Here is a 17,912-nt window from a genome sequence, read left to right as displayed (position 1 = left end):
GCGTTCTTTGAGTGAACTGTACGGTTTGACAGGTTAAACAAGCACTTTTTTGACATTATTTGTGCCAGCCGACAGCCAATCAAGAGGAAAAGCTGCTGAGGGATGCTTTTACTGAGTGAAGTAGAGACAAGATGACACCTTGTTGTCGTTGGATAGTGCTGTTGAACGAAAAATAGGGGACAAGCACCCTGCTGTTCATTTCATGAGTCAGTTACAGGAAAAAGCTTATGACGGGCGCAAGAAGGTCTCTGATCCAGTGCGGAGGACAAATTTTCTCAGCGGAAACAGTTGGACGTGTGCGCCCACGGGCCCGACCGATTCTTTCCCGAAGGCTGACCCGGGAGCCCGAATAGCTCAGTCGGTAGAGCATCAGACTTTTAATCTGAGGGTCCAGGGTTCAAGTCCCTGTTCGGGCGCTTATTTCGACAGGTTCATCTTCTCGCAGAAACCTGGTTGAAAATGCATTTGAAAACAACCAGAGGTCGGGAGCCTTCTGTGATCCAACTTTAAATCGTACTGCGATGCGGTACCATCCTTCTGAAGCTAGCACACCATTCCACAACCAGCCGCCTGATACGCGTGTTCTCTAAGCGGCGCCTCGAGGCATTTTCTTCAGCCAGCCGAATTGGTGAAAGAGCTCTTAGCGGAGCCATCTTGGCTTTTAGCATGAGCTTGAAAAAATAATATCCTGGATGGTTATCGTAGAGATTGGAGTGCATCTGAACGTCTCTGCATTAGACAGTGCAAAAAGCCCAACAACATTCTGTTGGTGCGTCACCTCGACGTGATTTCAAGAAACAGCCTTCTGATATGGAGTCAGACGCGCTACCTTTGCGCCACGAGGTCTGAGCGGAGCTGGCGCAGACCGTACCACCAAGGCACAGAGTTGGCATCGCTCTGAAATCTGAACTCAAGCTTTGCCAGAGGACGAGCTCAAGCTCAATACAAAAGCATAGCCTGACAGGACTCCCCTTCCCAATATAGTCAGCGATATTTCCAAGATCATACGGTATGGCAGTTCTCACCTCGGAGTGTGAGTGCAAAGTGTGGACAAGTGATGCTCAACTTAGGCGCGAGACACGCGACGTGACAAGACCGAGAGTCAGCTTTGTTTTGGCTCACATCATACTTTTACATGTTCAATGAACAGCGACGTTTTTGAACGCGACAAAGACCAGGTGGCATGAGCAGGGGATTCGCTTAATCAGAGGGAGCTGTCGAAAATGAGCGTCCGAGGTTCTGACACGCTTTGGCCGCTAAAGAAACCTAAGAGCGTAGCCTGGGAAGCTCACTGAGGAGCGCATCAGTGTTTTAATCTGATGGTCCAATGGCCAGTTCACTCCTTGTCAGAGGAATAGGAATGTTTTTTAGTCGTTTGGTCTCCTTGTCCCAAAAAGACAAGCAGGTGATGCGTGTCAAACCAGTCCAATACCAGGAGAAGAAAGGCATTCCTGGAACCAAGGCAAGACCTCTATGAAGAAGAGTCGTGCTGGTAGCATTGTGCAAGTGAGCCGCTGGTCAAGATCCTTCAGGTTGTAAAAGAAAACACATGTCCCGTGCTCACCTTAGAGCCTGCACTGCTCAGTAGATAGGTACAAGGTTCAGCGTTCTTTGAGTGAACTGTACGGTTTGACAGGTTAAACAAGCACTTTTTTGACATTATTTGTGCCAGCCGACAGCCAATCAAGAGGAAAAGCTGCTGAGGGATGCTTTTACTGAGTGAAGTAGAGACAAGATGACACCTTGTTGTCGTTGGATAGTGCTGTTGAACGAAAAATAGGGGACAAGCACCCTGCTGTTCATTTCATGAGTCAGTTACAGGAAAAAGCTTATGACGGGCGCAAGAAGGTCTCTGATCCAGTGCGGAGGACAAATTTTCTCAGCGGAAACAGTTGGACGTGTGCGCCCACGGGCCCGACCGATTCTTTCCCGCCGGCTGACCCGGGAGCCCGAATAGCTCAGTCGGTAGAGCATCAGACTTTTAATCTGAGGGTCCAGGGTTCAAGTCCCTGTTCAGGCGCTTATTTCGACAGGTTCATCTTCTCGCAGAAACCTGGTTGAAAATGCATTTGAAAACAACCAGAGGTCGGGAGCCTTCTGTGATCCAACTTTAAATCGTACTGCGATGCGGTACCATCCTTCTGAAGCTAGCACACCATTCCACAACCAGCCGCCTGATACGCGTGTTCTCTAAGCGGCGCCTCGAGGCATTTTCTTCAGCCAGCCGAATTGGTGAAAGAGCTCTTAGCGGAGCGATCTTGGCTTTTAGCATGAGCTTGAAAAAATAATATCCTGGATGGTTATCGTAGAGATTGGAGTGCATCTGAACGTCTCTGCATTAGACAGTGCAAAAAGCCCAACAACATTCTGTTGGTGCGTCACCTCGACGTGATTTCAAGAAACAGCCTTCTGATATGGAGTCAGACGCGCTACCTTTGCGCCACGAGGTCTGAGCGGAGCTGGCGCAGACCGTACCACCAAGGCACAGAGTTGGCATCGCTCTGAAATCTGAACTCAAGCTTTGCCAGAGGACGAGCACAAGCTCAATACAAAAGCATAGCCTGACAGGACTCCCCTTCCCAATATAGTCAGCGATATTTCCAAGATCATACGGTATGGCAGTTCTCACCTCAGAGTGTGAGTGCAAAGTGTGGACAAGTGATGCTCAACTTAGGCGCGAGACACGCGACGTGACAAGACCGAGAGTCAGCTTTGTTTTGGCTCACATCATACTTTTACATGTTCAATGAACAGCGACGTTTTTGAACGCGACAAAGACCAGGTGGCATGAGCAGGGGATTCGCTTAATCAGAGGGAGCTGTCGAAAATGAGCGTCCGAGGTTCTGACACGCTTTGGCCGCTAAAGAAACCTAAGAGCGTAGCCTGGGAAGCTCACTGAGGAGCGCATCAGTGTTTTAATCTGATGGTCCAATGGCCAGTTCACTCCTTGTCAGAGGAATAGGAATGTTTTTTAGTCGTTTGGTCTCCTTGTCCCAAAAAGACAAGCAGGTGATGCGTGTCAAACCAGTCCAATACCAGGAGAAGAAAGGCATTCCTGGAACCAAGGCAAGACCTCTATGAAGAAGAGTCGTGCTGGTAGCATTGTGCAAGTGAGCCGCTGGTCAAGATCCTTCAGGTTGTAAAAGAAAACACATGTCCCGTGCTCACCTTAGAGCCTGCACTGCTCAGTAGATAGGTACAAGGTTCAGCGTTCTTTGAGTGAACTGTACGGTTTGACAGGTTAAACAAGCACTTTTTTGACATTATTTGTGCCAGCCGACAGCCAATCAAGAGGAAAAGCTGCTGAGGGATGCTTTTACTGAGTGAAGTAGAGACAAGATGACACCTTGTTGTCGTTGGATAGTGCTGTTGAACGAAAAATAGGGGACAAGCACCCTGCTGTTCATTTCATGAGTCAGTTACAGGAAAAAGCTTATGACGGGCGCAAGAAGGTCTCTGATCCAGTGCGGAGGACAAATTTTCTCAGCGGAAACAGTTGGACGTGTGCGCCCACGGGCCCGACCGATTCTTTCCCGAAGGCTGACCCGGGAGCCCGAATAGCTCAGTCGGTAGAGCATCAGACTTTTAATCTGAGGGTCCAGGGTTCAAGTCCCTGTTCGGGCGCTTATTTCGACAGGTTCATCTTCTCGCAGAAACCTGGTTGAAAATGCATTTGAAAACAACCAGAGGTCGGGAGCCTTCTGTGATCCAACTTTAAATCGTACTGCGATGCGGTACCATCCTTCTGAAGCTAGCACACCATTCCACAACCAGCCGCCTGATACGCGTGTTCTCTAAGCGGCGCCTCGAGGCATTTTCTTCAGCCAGCCGAATTGGTGAAAGAGCTCTTAGCGGAGCCATCTTGGCTTTTAGCATGAGCTTGAAAAAATAATATCCTGGATGGTTATCGTAGAGATTGGAGTGCATCTGAACGTCTCTGCATTAGACAGTGCAAAAAGCCCAACAACATTCTGTTGGTGCGTCACCTCGACGTGATTTCAAGAAACAGCCTTCTGATATGGAGTCAGACGCGCTACCTTTGCGCCACGAGGTCTGAGCGGAGCTGGCGCAGACCGTACCACCAAGGCACAGAGTTGGCATCGCTCTGAAATCTGAACTCAAGCTTTGCCAGAGGACGAGCTCAAGCTCAATACAAAAGCATAGCCTGACAGGACTCCCCTTCCCAATATAGTCAGCGATATTTCCAAGATCATACGGTATGGCAGTTCTCACCTCGGAGTGTGAGTGCAAAGTGTGGACAAGTGATGCTCAACTTAGGCGCGAGACACGCGACGTGACAAGACCGAGAGTCAGCTTTGTTTTGGCTCACATCATACTTTTACATGTTCAATGAACAGCGACGTTTTTGAACGCGACAAAGACCAGGTGGCATGAGCAGGGGATTCGCTTAATCAGAGGGAGCTGTCGAAAATGAGCGTCCGAGGTTCTGACACGCTTTGGCCGCTAAAGAAACCTAAGAGCGTAGCCTGGGAAGCTCACTGAGGAGCGCATCAGTGTTTTAATCTGATGGTCCAATGGCCAGTTCACTCCTTGTCAGAGGAATAGGAATGTTTTTTAGTCGTTTGGTCTCCTTGTCCCAAAAAGACAAGCAGGTGATGCGTGTCAAACCAGTCCAATACCAGGAGAAGAAAGGCATTCCTGGAACCAAGGCAAGACCTCTATGAAGAAGAGTCGTGCTGGTAGCATTGTGCAAGTGAGCCGCTGGTCAAGATCCTTCAGGTTGTAAAAGAAAACACATGTCCCGTGCTCACCTTAGAGCCTGCACTGCTCAGTAGATAGGTACAAGGTTCAGCGTTCTTTGAGTGAACTGTACGGTTTGACAGGTTAAACAAGCACTTTTTTGACATTATTTGTGCCAGCCGACAGCCAATCAAGAGGAAAAGCTGCTGAGGGATGCTTTTACTGAGTGAAGTAGAGACAAGATGACACCTTGTTGTCGTTGGATAGTGCTGTTGAACGAAAAATAGGGGACAAGCACCCTGCTGTTCATTTCATGAGTCAGTTACAGGAAAAAGCTTATGACGGGCGCAAGAAGGTCTCTGATCCAGTGCGGAGGACAAATTTTCTCAGCGGAAACAGTTGGACGTGTGCGCCCACGGGCCCGACCGATTCTTTCCCGCCGGCTGACCCGGGAGCCCGAATAGCTCAGTCGGTAGAGCATCAGACTTTTAATCTGAGGGTCCAGGGTTCAAGTCCCTGTTCAGGCGCTTATTTCGACAGGTTCATCTTCTCGCAGAAACCTGGTTGAAAATGCATTTGAAAACAACCAGAGGTCGGGAGCCTTCTGTGATCCAACTTTAAATCGTACTGCGATGCGGTACCATCCTTCTGAAGCTAGCACACCATTCCACAACCAGCCGCCTGATACGCGTGTTCTCTAAGCGGCGCCTCGAGGCATTTTCTTCAGCCAGCCGAATTGGTGAAAGAGCTCTTAGCGGAGCGATCTTGGCTTTTAGCATGAGCTTGAAAAAATAATATCCTGGATGGTTATCGTAGAGATTGGAGTGCATCTGAACGTCTCTGCATTAGACAGTGCAAAAAGCCCAACAACATTCTGTTGGTGCGTCACCTCGACGTGATTTCAAGAAACAGCCTTCTGATATGGAGTCAGACGCGCTACCTTTGCGCCACGAGGTCTGAGCGGAGCTGGCGCAGACCGTACCACCAAGGCACAGAGTTGGCATCGCTCTGAAATCTGAACTCAAGCTTTGCCAGAGGACGAGCACAAGCTCAATACAAAAGCATAGCCTGACAGGACTCCCCTTCCCAATATAGTCAGCGATATTTCCAAGATCATACGGTATGGCAGTTCTCACCTCAGAGTGTGAGTGCAAAGTGTGGACAAGTGATGCTCAACTTAGGCGCGAGACACGCGACGTGACAAGACCGAGAGTCAGCTTTGTTTTGGCTCACATCATACTTTTACATGTTCAATGAACAGCGACGTTTTTGAACGCGACAAAGACCAGGTGGCATGAGCAGGGGATTCGCTTAATCAGAGGGAGCTGTCGAAAATGAGCGTCCGAGGTTCTGACACGCTTTGGCCGCTAAAGAAACCTAAGAGCGTAGCCTGGGAAGCTCACTGAGGAGCGCATCAGTGTTTTAATCTGATGGTCCAATGGCCAGTTCACTCCTTGTCAGAGGAATAGGAATGTTTTTTAGTCGTTTGGTCTCCTTGTCCCGAAAAGACAAGCAGGTGATGCGTGTCAAACCAGTCCAATACCAGGAGAAGAAAGGCATTCCTGGAACCAAGGCAAGACCTCTATGAAGAAGAGTCGTGCTGGTAGCATTGTGCAAGTGAGCCGCTGGTCAAGATCCTTCAGGTTGTAAAAGAAAACACATGTCCCGTGCTCACCTTAGAGCCTGCACTGCTCAGTAGATAGGTACAAGGTTCAGCGTTCTTTGAGTGAACTGTACGGTTTGACAGGTTAAACAAGCACTTTTTTGACATTATTTGTGCCAGCCGACAGCCAATCAAGAGGAAAAGCTGCTGAGGGATGCTTTTACTGAGTGAAGTAGAGACAAGATGACACCTTGTTGTCGTTGGATAGTGCTGTTGAACGAAAAATAGGGGACAAGCACCCTGCTGTTCATTTCATGAGTCAGTTACAGGAAAAAGCTTATGACGGGCGCAAGAAGGTCTCTGATCCAGTGCGGAGGACAAATTTTCTCAGCGGAAACTGTTGGACGTGTGCGCCCACGGGCCCGACCGATTCTTTCCCGAAGGCTGACCCGGGAGCCCGAATAGCTCAGTCGGTAGAGCATCAGACTTTTAATCTGAGGGTCCAGGGTTCAAGTCCCTGTTCGGGCGCTTATTTCGACAGGTTCATCTTCTCGCAGAAACCTGGTTGAAAATGCATTTGAAAACAACCAGAGGTCGGGAGCCTTCTGTGATCCAACTTTAAATCGTACTGCGATGCGGTACCATCCTTCTGAAGCTAGCACACCATTCCACAACCAGCCGCCTGATACGCGTGTTCTCTAAGCGGCGCCTCGAGGCATTTTCTTCAGCCAGCCGAATTGGTGAAAGAGCTCTTAGCGGAGCCATCTTGGCTTTTAGCATGAGCTTGAAAAAATAATATCCTGGATGGTTATCGTAGAGATTGGAGTGCATCTGAACGTCTCTGCATTAGACAGTGCAAAAAGCCCAACAACATTCTGTTGGTGCGTCACCTCGACGTGATTTCAAGAAACAGCCTTCTGATATGGAGTCAGACGCGCTACCTTTGCGCCACGAGGTATGAGCGGAGCTGGCGCAGACCGTACCACCAAGGCACAGAGTTGGCATCGCTCTGAAATCTGAACTCAAGCTTTGCCAGAGGACGAGCTCAAGCTCAATACAAAAGCATAGCCTGACAGGACTCCCCTTCCCAATATAGTCAGCGATATTTCCAAGATCATACGGTATGGCAGTTCTCACCTCGGAGTGTGAGTGCAAAGTGTGGACAAGTGATGCTAAACTTAGGCGCGAGACACGCGACGTGACAAGACCGAGAGTCAGCTTTGTTTTGGCTCACATCATACTTTTACATGTTCAATGAACAGCGACGTTTTTGAACGCGACAAAGACCAGGTGGCATGAGCAGGGGATTCGCTTAATCAGAGGGAGCTGTCGAAAATGAGCGTCCGAGGTTCTGACACGCTTTGGCCGCTAAAGAAACCTAAGAGCGTAGCCTGGGAAGCTCACTGAGGAGCGCATCAGTGTTTTAATCTGATGGTCCAATGGCCAGTTCACTCCTTGTCAGAGGAATAGGAATGTTTTTTAGTCGTTTGGTCTCCTTGTCCCAAAAAGACAAGCAGGTGATGCGTGTCAAACCAGTCCAATACCAGGAGAAGAAAGGCATTCCTGGAACCAAGGCAAGACCTCTATGAAGAAGAGTCGTGCTGGTAGCATTGTGCAAGTGAGCCGCTGGTCAAGATCCTTCAGGTTGTAAAAGAAAACACATGTCCCGTGCTCACCTTAGAGCCTGCACTGCTCAGTAGATAGGTACAAGGTTCAGCGTTCTTTGAGTGAACTGTACGGTTTGACAGGTTAAACAAGCACTTTTTTGACATTATTTTTGCCAGCCGACAGCCAATCAAGAGGAAAAGCTGCTGAGGGATGCTTTTACTGAGTGAAGTAGAGACAAGATGACACCTTGTTGTCGTTGGATAGTGCTGTTGAACGAAAAATAGGGGACAAGCACCCTGCTGTTCATTTCATGAGTCAGTTACAGGAAAAAGCTTATGACGGGCGCAAGAAGGTCTCTGATCCAGTGCGGAGGACAAATTTTCTCAGCGGAAACAGTTGGACGTGTGCGCCCACGGGCCCGACCGATTCTTTCCCGAAGGCTGACCCGGGAGCCCGAATAGCTCAGTCGGTAGAGCATCAGACTTTTAATCTGAGGGTCCAGGGTTCAAGTCCCTGTTCGGGCGCTTATTTCGACAGGTTCATCTTCTCGCAGAAACCTGGTTGAAAATGCATTTGAAAACAACCAGAGGTCGGGAGCCTTCTGTGATCCAACTTTAAATCGTACTGCGATGCGGTACCATCCTTCTGAAGCTAGCACACCATTCCACAACCAGCCGCCTGATACGCGTGTTCTCTAAGCGGCGCCTCGAGGCATTTTCTTCAGCCAGCCGAATTGGTGAAAGAGCTCTTAGCGGAGCCATCTTGGCTTTTAGCATGAGCTTGAAAAAATAATATCCTGGATGGTTATCGTAGAGATTGGAGTGCATCTGAACGTCTCTGCATTAGACAGTGCAAAAAGCCCAACAACATTCTGTTGGTGCGTCACCTCGACGTGATTTCAAGAAACAGCCTTCTGATATGGAGTCAGACGCGCTACCTTTGCGCCACGAGGTCTGAGCGGAGCTGGCGCAGACCGTACCACCAAGGCACAGAGTTGGCATCGCTCTGAAATCTGAACTCAAGCTTTGCCAGAGGACGAGCACAAGCTCAATACAAAAGCACAGCCTGACTGGACTCCCCTTCCCAATATAGTCAGCGATATTTCCAAGATCATACGGTATGGCAGTTCTCACCTCGGAGTGTGAGTGCAAAGTGTGGACAAGTGATGCTCAACTTAGGCGCGAGACACGCGACGTGACAAGACCGAGAGTCAGCTTTGTTTTGGCTCACATCATACTTTTACATGTTCAATGAACAGCGACGTTTTTGAACGCGACAAAGACCAGGTGGCATGAGCAGGGGATTCGCTTAATCAGAGGGAGCTGTCGAAAATGAGCGTCCGAGGTTCTGACACGCTTTGGCCGCTAAAGAAACCTAAGAGCGTAGCCTGGGAAGCTCACTGAGGAGCGCATCAGTGTTTTAATCTGATGCTCCAATGGCCAGTTCACTCCTTGTCAGAGGAATAGGCTTGTTTTTTAGTCGTTTGGTCTCCTTGTCCCGAAAAGACAAGCAGGTGATGCGTGTCAAACCAGTCCAATACCAGGAGAAGAAAGGCATTCCTGGAACCAAGGCAAGACCTCTATGAAGAAGAGTCGTGCTGGTAGCATTGTGCAAGTGAGCCGCTGGTCAAGATCCTTCAGGTTGTAAAAGAAAACACATGTCCCGTGCTCACCTTAGAGCCTGCACTGCTCAGTAGATAGGTACAAGGTTCAGCGTTCTTTGAGTGAACTGTACGGTTTGACAGGTTAAACAAGCACTTTTTTGACATTATTTTTGCCAGCCGACAGCCAATCAAGAGGAAAAGCTGCTGAGGGATGCTTTTACTGAGTGAAGTAGAGACAAGATGACACCTTGTTGTCGTTGGATAGTGCTGTTGAACGAAAAATAGGGGACAAGCACCCTGCTGTTCATTTCATGAGTCAGTTACAGGAAAAAGCTTATGACGGGCGCAAGAAGGTCTCTGATCCAGTGCGGAGGACAAATTTTCTCAGCGGAAACAGTTGGACGTGTGCGCCCACGGGCCCGACCGATTCTTTCCCGAAGGCTGACCCGGGAGCCCGAATAGCTCAGTCGGTAGAGCATCAGACTTTTAATCTGAGGGTCCAGGGTTCAAGTCCTTGTTCGGGCGCTTATTTCGACAGGTTCATCTTCTTGCAGAAACCTGGTTGAAAATGCATTTGAAAACAACCAGAGGTCGGGAGCCTTCTGTGATCCAACTTTAAATCGTACTGCGATGCGGTACCATCCTTCTGAAGCTAGCACACCATTCCACAACCAGCCGCCTGATACGCGTGTTCTCTAAGCGGCGCCTCGAGGCATTTTCTTCAGCCAGCCGAATTGGTGAAAGAGCTCTTAGCGGAGCCATCTTGGCTTTTAGCATGAGCTTGAAAAAATAATATCCTGGATGGTTATCGTAGAGATTGGAGTGCATCTGAACGTCTCTGCATTAGACAGTGCAAAAAGCCCAACAACATTCTGTTGGTGCGTCACCTCGACGTGATTTCAAGAAACAGCCTTCTGATATGGAGTCAGACGCGCTACCTTTGCGCCACGAGGTCTGAGCGGAGCTGGCGCAGACCGTACCACCAAGGCACAGAGTTGGCATCGCTCTGAAATCTGAACTCAAGCTTTGCCAGAGGACGAGCACAAGCTCAATACAAAAGCACAGCCTGACTGGACTCCCCTTCCCAATATAGTCAGCGATATTTCCAAGATCATACGGTATGGCAGTTCTCACCTCGGAGTGTGAGTGCAAAGTGTGGACAAGTGATGCTCAACTTAGGCGCGAGACACGCGACGTGACAAGACCGAGAGTCAGCTTTGTTTTGGCTCACATCATACTTTTACATGTTCAATGAACAGCGACGTTTTTGAACGCGACAAAGACCAGGTGGCATGAGCAGGGGATTCGCTTAATCAGAGGGAGCTGTCGAAAATGAGCGTCCGAGGTTCTGACACGCTTTGGCCGCTAAAGAAACCTAAGAGCGTAGCCTGGGAAGCTCACTGAGGAGCGCATCAGTGTTTTAATCTGATGCTCCAATGGCCAGTTCACTCCTTGTCAGAGGAATAGGCTTGTTTTTTAGTCGTTTGGTCTCCTTGTCCCGAAAAGACAAGCAGGTGATGCGTGTCAAACCAGTCCAATACCAGGAGAAGAAAGGCATTCCTGGAACCAAGGCAAGACCTCTATGAAGAAGAGTCGTGCTGGTAGCATTGTGCAAGTGAGCCGCTGGTCAAGATCCTTCAGGTTGTAAAAGAAAACACATGTCCCGTGCTCACCTTAGAGCCTGCACTGCTCAGTAGATAGGTACAAGGTTCAGCGTTCTTTGAGTGAACTGTACGGTTTGACAGGTTAAACAAGCACTTTTTTGACATTATTTTTGCCAGCCGACAGCCAATCAAGAGGAAAAGCTGCTGAGGGATGCTTTTACTGAGTGAAGTAGAGACAAGATGACACCTTGTTGTCGTTGGATAGTGCTGTTGAACGAAAAATAGGGGACAAGCACCCTGCTGTTCATTTCATGAGTCAGTTACAGGAAAAAGCTTATGACGGGCGCAAGAAGGTCTCTGATCCAGTGCGGAGGACAAATTTTCTCAGCGGAAACAGTTGGACGTGTGCGCCCACGGGCCCGACCGATTCTTTCCCGAAGGCTGACCTGGGAGCCCGAATAGCTCAGTCGGTAGCGCATCAGACTTTTAATCTGAGGGTCCAGGGTTCAAGTCCTTGTTCGGGCGCTTATTTCGACAGGTTCATCTTCTCGCAGAAACCTGGTTGAAAATGCATTTGAAAACAACCAGAGGTCGGGAGCCTTCTGTGATCCAACTTTAAATCGTACTGCGATGCGGTACCATCCTTCTGAAGCTAGCACACCATTCCACAACCAGCCGCCTGATACGCGTGTTCTCTAAGCGGCGCCTCGAGGCATTTTCTTCAGCCAGCCGAATTGGTGAAAGAGCTCTTAGCGGAGCCATCTTGGCTTTTAGCATGAGCTTGAAAAAATAATATCCTGGATGGTTATCGTAGAGATTGGAGTGCATCTGAACGTCTCTGCATTAGACAGTGCAAAAAGCCCAACAACATTCTGTTGGTGCGTCACCTCGACGTGATTTCAAGAAACAGCCTTCTGATATGGAGTCAGACGCGCTACCTTTGCGCCACGAGGTCTGAGCGGAGCTGGCGCAGACCGTACCACCAAGGCACAGAGTTGGCATCGCTCTGAAATCTGAACTCAAGCTTTGCCAGAGGACGAGCACAAGCTCAATACAAAAGCACAGCCTGACTGGACTCCCCTTCCCAATATAGTCAGCGATATTTCCAAGATCATACGGTATGGCAGTTCTCACCTCGGAGTGTGAGTGCAAAGTGTGGACAAGTGATGCTCAACTTAGGCGCGAGACACGCGACGTGACAAGACCGAGAGTCAGCTTTGTTTTGGCTCACATCATACTTTTACATGTTCAATGAACAGCGACGTTTTTGAACGCGACAAAGACCAGGTGGCATGAGCAGGGGATTCGCTTAATCAGAGGGAGCTGTCGAAAATGAGCGTCCGAGGTTCTGACACGCTTTGGCCGCTAAAGAAACCTAAGAGCGTAGCCTGGGAAGCTCACTGAGGAGCGCATCAGTGTTTTAATCTGATGCTCCAATGGCCAGTTCACTCCTTGTCAGAGGAATAGGCTTGTTTTTTAGTCGTTTGGTCTCCTTGTCCCGAAAAGACAAGCAGGTGATGCGTGTCAAACCAGTCCAATACCAGGAGAAGAAAGGCATTCCTGGAACCAAGGCAAGACCTCTATGAAGAAGAGTCGTGCTGGTAGAATTGTGCAAGTGAGCCGCTGGTCAAGATCCTTCAGGTTGTAAAAGAAAACACATGTCCCGTGCTCACCTTAGAGCCTGCACTGCTCAGTAGATAGGTACAAGGTTCAGCTTTCTTTGAGTGAACTGTACGGTTTGACAGGTTAAACAAGCACTTTTTTGACATTATTTGTGCCAGCCGACAGCCAATCAAGAGGAAAAGCTGCTGAGGGATGCTTTTACTGAGTGAAGTAGAGACAAGATGACACCTTGTTGTCGTTGGATAGTGCTGTTGAACGAAAAATAGGGGACAAGCACCCTGCTGTTCATTTCATGAGTCAGTTACAGGAAAAAGCTTATGACGGGCGCAAGAAGGTCTCTGATCCAGTGCGGAGGACAAATTTTCTCAGCGGAAACAGTTGGACGTGTGTGCCCACGGGCCCGACCGATTCTTTCCCGAAGGCTGACCCGGGAGCCCGAATAGCTCAGTGGGTAGAGCATCAGACTTTTAATCTGAGGGTCCAGGGTTCAAGTCCCTGTTTGGGTGCTTATTTCGACAGGTTCATCTTCTCGCAGAAACCTGGTTGAAAATGCATTTGAAAACAACCAGAGGTCGGGAGCCTTCTGTGATCCAACTTTAAATCGTACTGCGATGCGGTACCATCCTTCTGAAGCTAGCACACCATTCCACAACCAGCCGCCTGATACGCGTGTTCTCTAAGCGGCGCCTCGAGGCATTTTCTTCAGCCAGCCGAATTGGTGAAAGAGCTCTTAGCGGAGCCATCTTGGCTTTTAGCATGAGCTTGAAAAAATAATATCCTGGATGGTTATCGTAGAGATTGGAGTGCATCTGAACGTCTCTGCATTAGACAGTGCAAAAAGCCCAACAACATTCTGTTGGTGCGTCACCTCGACGTGATTTCAAGAAACAGCCTTCTGATATGGAGTCAGACGCGCTACCTTTGCGCCACGAGGTCTGAGCGGAGCTGGCGCAGACCGTACCACCAAGGCACAGAGTTGGCATCGCTCTGAAATCTGAACTCAAGCTTTGCCAGAGGACGAGCACAAGCTCAATACAAAAGCACAGCCTGACTGGACTCCCCTTCCCAATATAGTCAGCGATATTTCCAAGATCATACGGTATGGCAGTTCTCACCTCGGAGTGTGAGTGCAAAGTGTGGACAAGTGATGCTCAACTTAGGCGCGAGACACGCGACGTGACAAGACCGAGAGTCAGCTTTGTTTTGGCTCACATCATACTTTTACATGTTCAATGAACAGCGACGTTTTTGAACGCGACAAAGACCAGGTGGCATGAGCAGGGGATTCGCTTAATCAGAGGGAGCTGTCGAAAATGAGCGTCCGAGGTTCTGACACGCTTTGGCCGCTAAAGAAACCTAAGAGCGTAGCCTGGGAAGCTCACTGAGGAGCGCATCAGTGTTTTAATCTGATGCTCCAATGGCCAGTTCACTCCTTGTCAGAGGAATAGGCTTGTTTTTTAGTCGTTTGGTCTCCTTGTCCCGAAAAGACAAGCAGGTGATGCGTGTCAAACCAGTCCAATACCAGGAGAAGAAAGGCATTCCTGGAACCAAGGCAAGACCTCTATGAAGAAGAGTCGTGCTGGTAGCATTGTGCAAGTGAGCCGCTGGTCAAGATCCTTCAGGTTGTAAAAGAAAACACATGTCCCGTGCTCACCTTAGAGCCTGCACTGCTCAGTAGATAGGTACAAGGTTCAGCGTTCTTTGAGTGAACTGTACGGTTTGACAGGTTAAACAAGCACTTTTTTGACATTATTTTTGCCAGCCGACAGCCAATCAAGAGGAAAAGCTGCTGAGGGATGCTTTTACTGAGTGAAGTAGAGACAAGATGACACCTTGTTGTCGTTGGATAGTGCTGTTGAACGAAAAATAGGGGACAAGCACCCTGCTGTTCATTTCATGAGTCAGTTACAGGAAAAAGCTTATGACGGGCGCAAGAAGGTCTCTGATCCAGTGCGGAGGACAAATTTTCTCAGCGGAAACAGTTGGACGTGTGCGCCCACGGGCCCGACCGATTCTTTCCCGAAGGCTGACCTGGGAGCCCGAATAGCTCAGTCGGTAGCGCATCAGACTTTTAATCTGAGGGTCCAGGGTTCAAGTCCTTGTTCGGGCGCTTATTTCGACAGGTTCATCTTCTCGCAGAAACCTGGTTGAAAATGCATTTGAAAACAACCAGAGGTCGGGAGCCTTCTGTGATCCAACTTTAAATCGTACTGCGATGCGGTACCATCCTTCTGAAGCTAGCACACCATTCCACAACCAGCCGCCTGATACGCGTGTTCTCTAAGCGGCGCCTCGAGGCATTTTCTTCAGCCAGCCGAATTGGTGAAAGAGCTCTTAGCGGAGCCATCTTGGCTTTTAGCATGAGCTTGAAAAAATAATATCCTGGATGGTTATCGTAGAGATTGGAGTGCATCTGAACGTCTCTGCATTAGACAGTGCAAAAAGCCCAACAACATTCTGTTGGTGCGTCACCTCGACGTGATTTCAAGAAACAGCCTTCTGATATGGAGTCAGACGCGCTACCTTTGCGCCACGAGGTCTGAGCGGAGCTGGCGCAGACCGTACCACCAAGGCACAGAGTTGGCATCGCTCTGAAATCTGAACTCAAGCTTTGCCAGAGGACGAGCACAAGCTCAATACAAAAGCACAGCCTGACTGGACTCCCCTTCCCAATATAGTCAGCGATATTTCCAAGATCATACGGTATGGCAGTTCTCACCTCGGAGTGTGAGTGCAAAGTGTGGACAAGTGATGCTCAACTTAGGCGCGAGACACGCGACGTGACAAGACCGAGAGTCAGCTTTGTTTTGGCTCACATCATACTTTTACATGTTCAATGAACAGCGACGTTTTTGAACGCGACAAAGACCAGGTGGCATGAGCAGGGGATTCGCTTAATCAGAGGGAGCTGTCGAAAATGAGCGTCCGAGGTTCTGACACGCTTTGGCCGCTAAAGAAACCTAAGAGCGTAGCCTGGGAAGCTCACTGAGGAGCGCATCAGTGTTTTAATCTGATGCTCCAATGGCCAGTTCACTCCTTGTCAGAGGAATAGGCTTGTTTTTTAGTCGTTTGGTCTCCTTGTCCCGAAAAGACAAGCAGGTGATGCGTGTCAAACCAGTCCAATACCAGGAGAAGAAAGGCATTCCTGGAACCAAGGCAAGACCTCTATGAAGAAGAGTCGTGCTGGTAGAATTGTGCAAGTGAGCCGCTGGTCAAGATCCTTCAGGTTGTAAAAGAAAACACATGTCCCGTGCTCACCTTAGAGCCTGCACTGCTCAGTAGATAGGTACAAGGTTCAGCTTTCTTTGAGTGAACTGTACGGTTTGACAGGTTAAACAAGCACTTTTTTGACATTATTTGTGCCAGCCGACAGCCAATCAAGAGGAAAAGCTGCTGAGGGATGCTTTTACTGAGTGAAGTAGAGACAAGATGACACCTTGTTGTCGTTGGATAGTGCTGTTGAACGAAAAATAGGGGACAAGCACCCTGCTGTTCATTTCATGAGTCAGTTACAGGAAAAAGCTTATGACGGGCGCAAGAAGGTCTCTGATCCAGTGCGGAGGACAAATTTTCTCAGCGGAAACAGTTGGACGTGTGTGCCCACGGGCCCGACCGATTCTTTCCCGAAGGCTGACCCGGGAGCCCGAATAGCTCAGTGGGTAGAGCATCAGACTTTTAATCTGAGGGTCCAGGGTTCAAGTCCCTGTTTGGGTGCTTATTTCGACAGGTTCATCTTCTCGCAGAAACCTGGTTGAAAATGCATTTGAAAACAACCAGAGGTCGGGAGCCTTCTGTGATCCAACTTTAAATCGTACTGCGATGCGGTACCATCCTTCTGAAGCTAGCACACCATTCCACAACCAGCCGCCTGATACGCGTGTTCTCTAAGCGGCGCCTCGAGGCATTTTCTTCAGCCAGCCGAATTGGTGAAAGAGCTCTTAGCGGAGCCATCTTGGCTTTTAGCATGAGCTTGAAAAAATAATATCCTGGATGGTTATCGTAGAGATTGGAGTGCATCTGAACGTCTCTGCATTAGACAGTGCAAAAAGCCCAACAACATTCTGTTGGTGCGTCACCTCGACGTGATTTCAAGAAACAGCCTTCTGATATGGAGTCAGACGCGCTACCTTTGCGCCACGAGGTCTGAGCGGAGCTGGCGCAGACCGTACCACCAAGGCACAGAGTTGGCATCGCTCTGAAATCTGAACTCAAGCTTTGCCAGAGGACGAGCACAAGCTCAATACAAAAGCACAGCCTGACTGGACTCCCCTTCCCAATATAGTCAGCGATATTTCCAAGATCATACGGTATGGCAGTTCTCACCTCGGAGTGTGAGTGCAAAGTGTGGACAAGTGATGCTCAACTTAGGCGCGAGACACGCGACGTGACAAGACCGAGAGTCAGCTTTGTTTTGGCTCACATCATACTTTTACATGTTCAATGAACAGCGACGTTTTTGAACGCGACAAAGACCAGGTGGCATGAGCAGGGGATTCGCTTAATCAGAGGGAGCTGTCGAAAATGAGCGTCCGAGGTTCTGACACGCTTTGGCCGCTAAAGAAACCTAAGAGCGTAGCCTGGGAAGCTCACTGAGGAGCGCATCAGTGTTTTAATCTGATGCTCCAATGGCCAGTTCACTCCTTGTCAGAGGAATAGGAATGTTTTTTAGTCGTTTGGTCTCCTTGTCCCGAAAAGACAAGCAGGTGATGCGTGTCAAACCAGTCCAATACCAGGAGAAGAAAGGCATTCCTGGAACCAAGGCAAGACCTCTATGAAGAAGAGTCGTGCTGGTAGCATTGTGCAAGTGAGCCGCTGGTCAAGATCCTTCAGGTTGTAAAAGAAAACACATGTCCCGTGCTCACCTTAGAGCCTGCACTGCTCAGTAGATAGGTACAAGGTTCAGCGTTCTTTGAGTGAACTGTACGGTTTGACAGGTTAAACAAGCACTTTTTTGACATTATTTTTGCCAGCCGACAGCCAATCAAGAGGAAAAGCTGCTGAGGGATGCTTTTACTGAGTGAAGTAGAGACAAGATGACACCTTGTTGTCGTTGGATAGTACTGTTGAACGAAAAATAGGGGACAAGCACCCTGCTGTTCATTTCATGAGTCAGTTACAGGAAAAAGCTTATGACGGGCGCAAGAAGGTCTCTGATCCAGTGCGGAGGACA

The 17,912-nt window shown here is 49.1% G+C and overlaps 11 non-coding genes across 11 annotated transcripts; all 11 read left to right on the top strand.

Moving 5' to 3' along the window:
* The first annotated feature begins 343 nt into the window (after positions 1 to 343).
* Positions 344 to 416, top strand: trnak-uuu (transfer RNA lysine (anticodon UUU)). The gene has a single exon. It is a non-coding gene; the product is annotated as a tRNA-Lys (tRNA).
* Positions 417 to 1,947: 1,531 nt separating this feature from the next.
* On the top strand, positions 1,948 to 2,020 carry trnak-uuu (transfer RNA lysine (anticodon UUU)). Its single transcript has one exon. It is a non-coding gene; the product is annotated as a tRNA-Lys (tRNA).
* A 1,531-nt stretch (positions 2,021 to 3,551) lies between these two features.
* trnak-uuu (transfer RNA lysine (anticodon UUU)) lies at positions 3,552 to 3,624 on the top strand. Its single transcript has one exon. It is a non-coding gene; the product is annotated as a tRNA-Lys (tRNA).
* Positions 3,625 to 5,155: 1,531 nt separating this feature from the next.
* On the top strand, positions 5,156 to 5,228 carry trnak-uuu (transfer RNA lysine (anticodon UUU)). Its single transcript has one exon. It is a non-coding gene; the product is annotated as a tRNA-Lys (tRNA).
* Positions 5,229 to 6,759: 1,531 nt separating this feature from the next.
* Positions 6,760 to 6,832, top strand: trnak-uuu (transfer RNA lysine (anticodon UUU)). Its single transcript has one exon. It is a non-coding gene; the product is annotated as a tRNA-Lys (tRNA).
* A 1,531-nt stretch (positions 6,833 to 8,363) lies between these two features.
* On the top strand, positions 8,364 to 8,436 carry trnak-uuu (transfer RNA lysine (anticodon UUU)). Its single transcript has one exon. It is a non-coding gene; the product is annotated as a tRNA-Lys (tRNA).
* A 1,531-nt stretch (positions 8,437 to 9,967) lies between these two features.
* trnak-uuu (transfer RNA lysine (anticodon UUU)) lies at positions 9,968 to 10,040 on the top strand. Its single transcript has one exon. It is a non-coding gene; the product is annotated as a tRNA-Lys (tRNA).
* A 1,531-nt stretch (positions 10,041 to 11,571) lies between these two features.
* Positions 11,572 to 11,644, top strand: trnak-uuu (transfer RNA lysine (anticodon UUU)). Its single transcript has one exon. It is a non-coding gene; the product is annotated as a tRNA-Lys (tRNA).
* Positions 11,645 to 13,175: 1,531 nt separating this feature from the next.
* On the top strand, positions 13,176 to 13,248 carry trnak-uuu (transfer RNA lysine (anticodon UUU)). The gene has a single exon. It is a non-coding gene; the product is annotated as a tRNA-Lys (tRNA).
* Positions 13,249 to 14,779: 1,531 nt separating this feature from the next.
* On the top strand, positions 14,780 to 14,852 carry trnak-uuu (transfer RNA lysine (anticodon UUU)). Its single transcript has one exon. It is a non-coding gene; the product is annotated as a tRNA-Lys (tRNA).
* Positions 14,853 to 16,383: 1,531 nt separating this feature from the next.
* trnak-uuu (transfer RNA lysine (anticodon UUU)) lies at positions 16,384 to 16,456 on the top strand. The gene has a single exon. It is a non-coding gene; the product is annotated as a tRNA-Lys (tRNA).
* Positions 16,457 to 17,912: the final 1,456 nt, after the last annotated feature.

The sequence above is a fragment of the Neoarius graeffei genome, chromosome 3, assembly GCF_027579695.1.
Source record: "Neoarius graeffei isolate fNeoGra1 chromosome 3, fNeoGra1.pri, whole genome shotgun sequence".
Lineage (NCBI taxonomy): Eukaryota > Metazoa > Chordata > Actinopteri > Siluriformes > Ariidae > Neoarius > Neoarius graeffei.
This window is presented reverse-complemented; position numbering and strand designations above follow the sequence as displayed.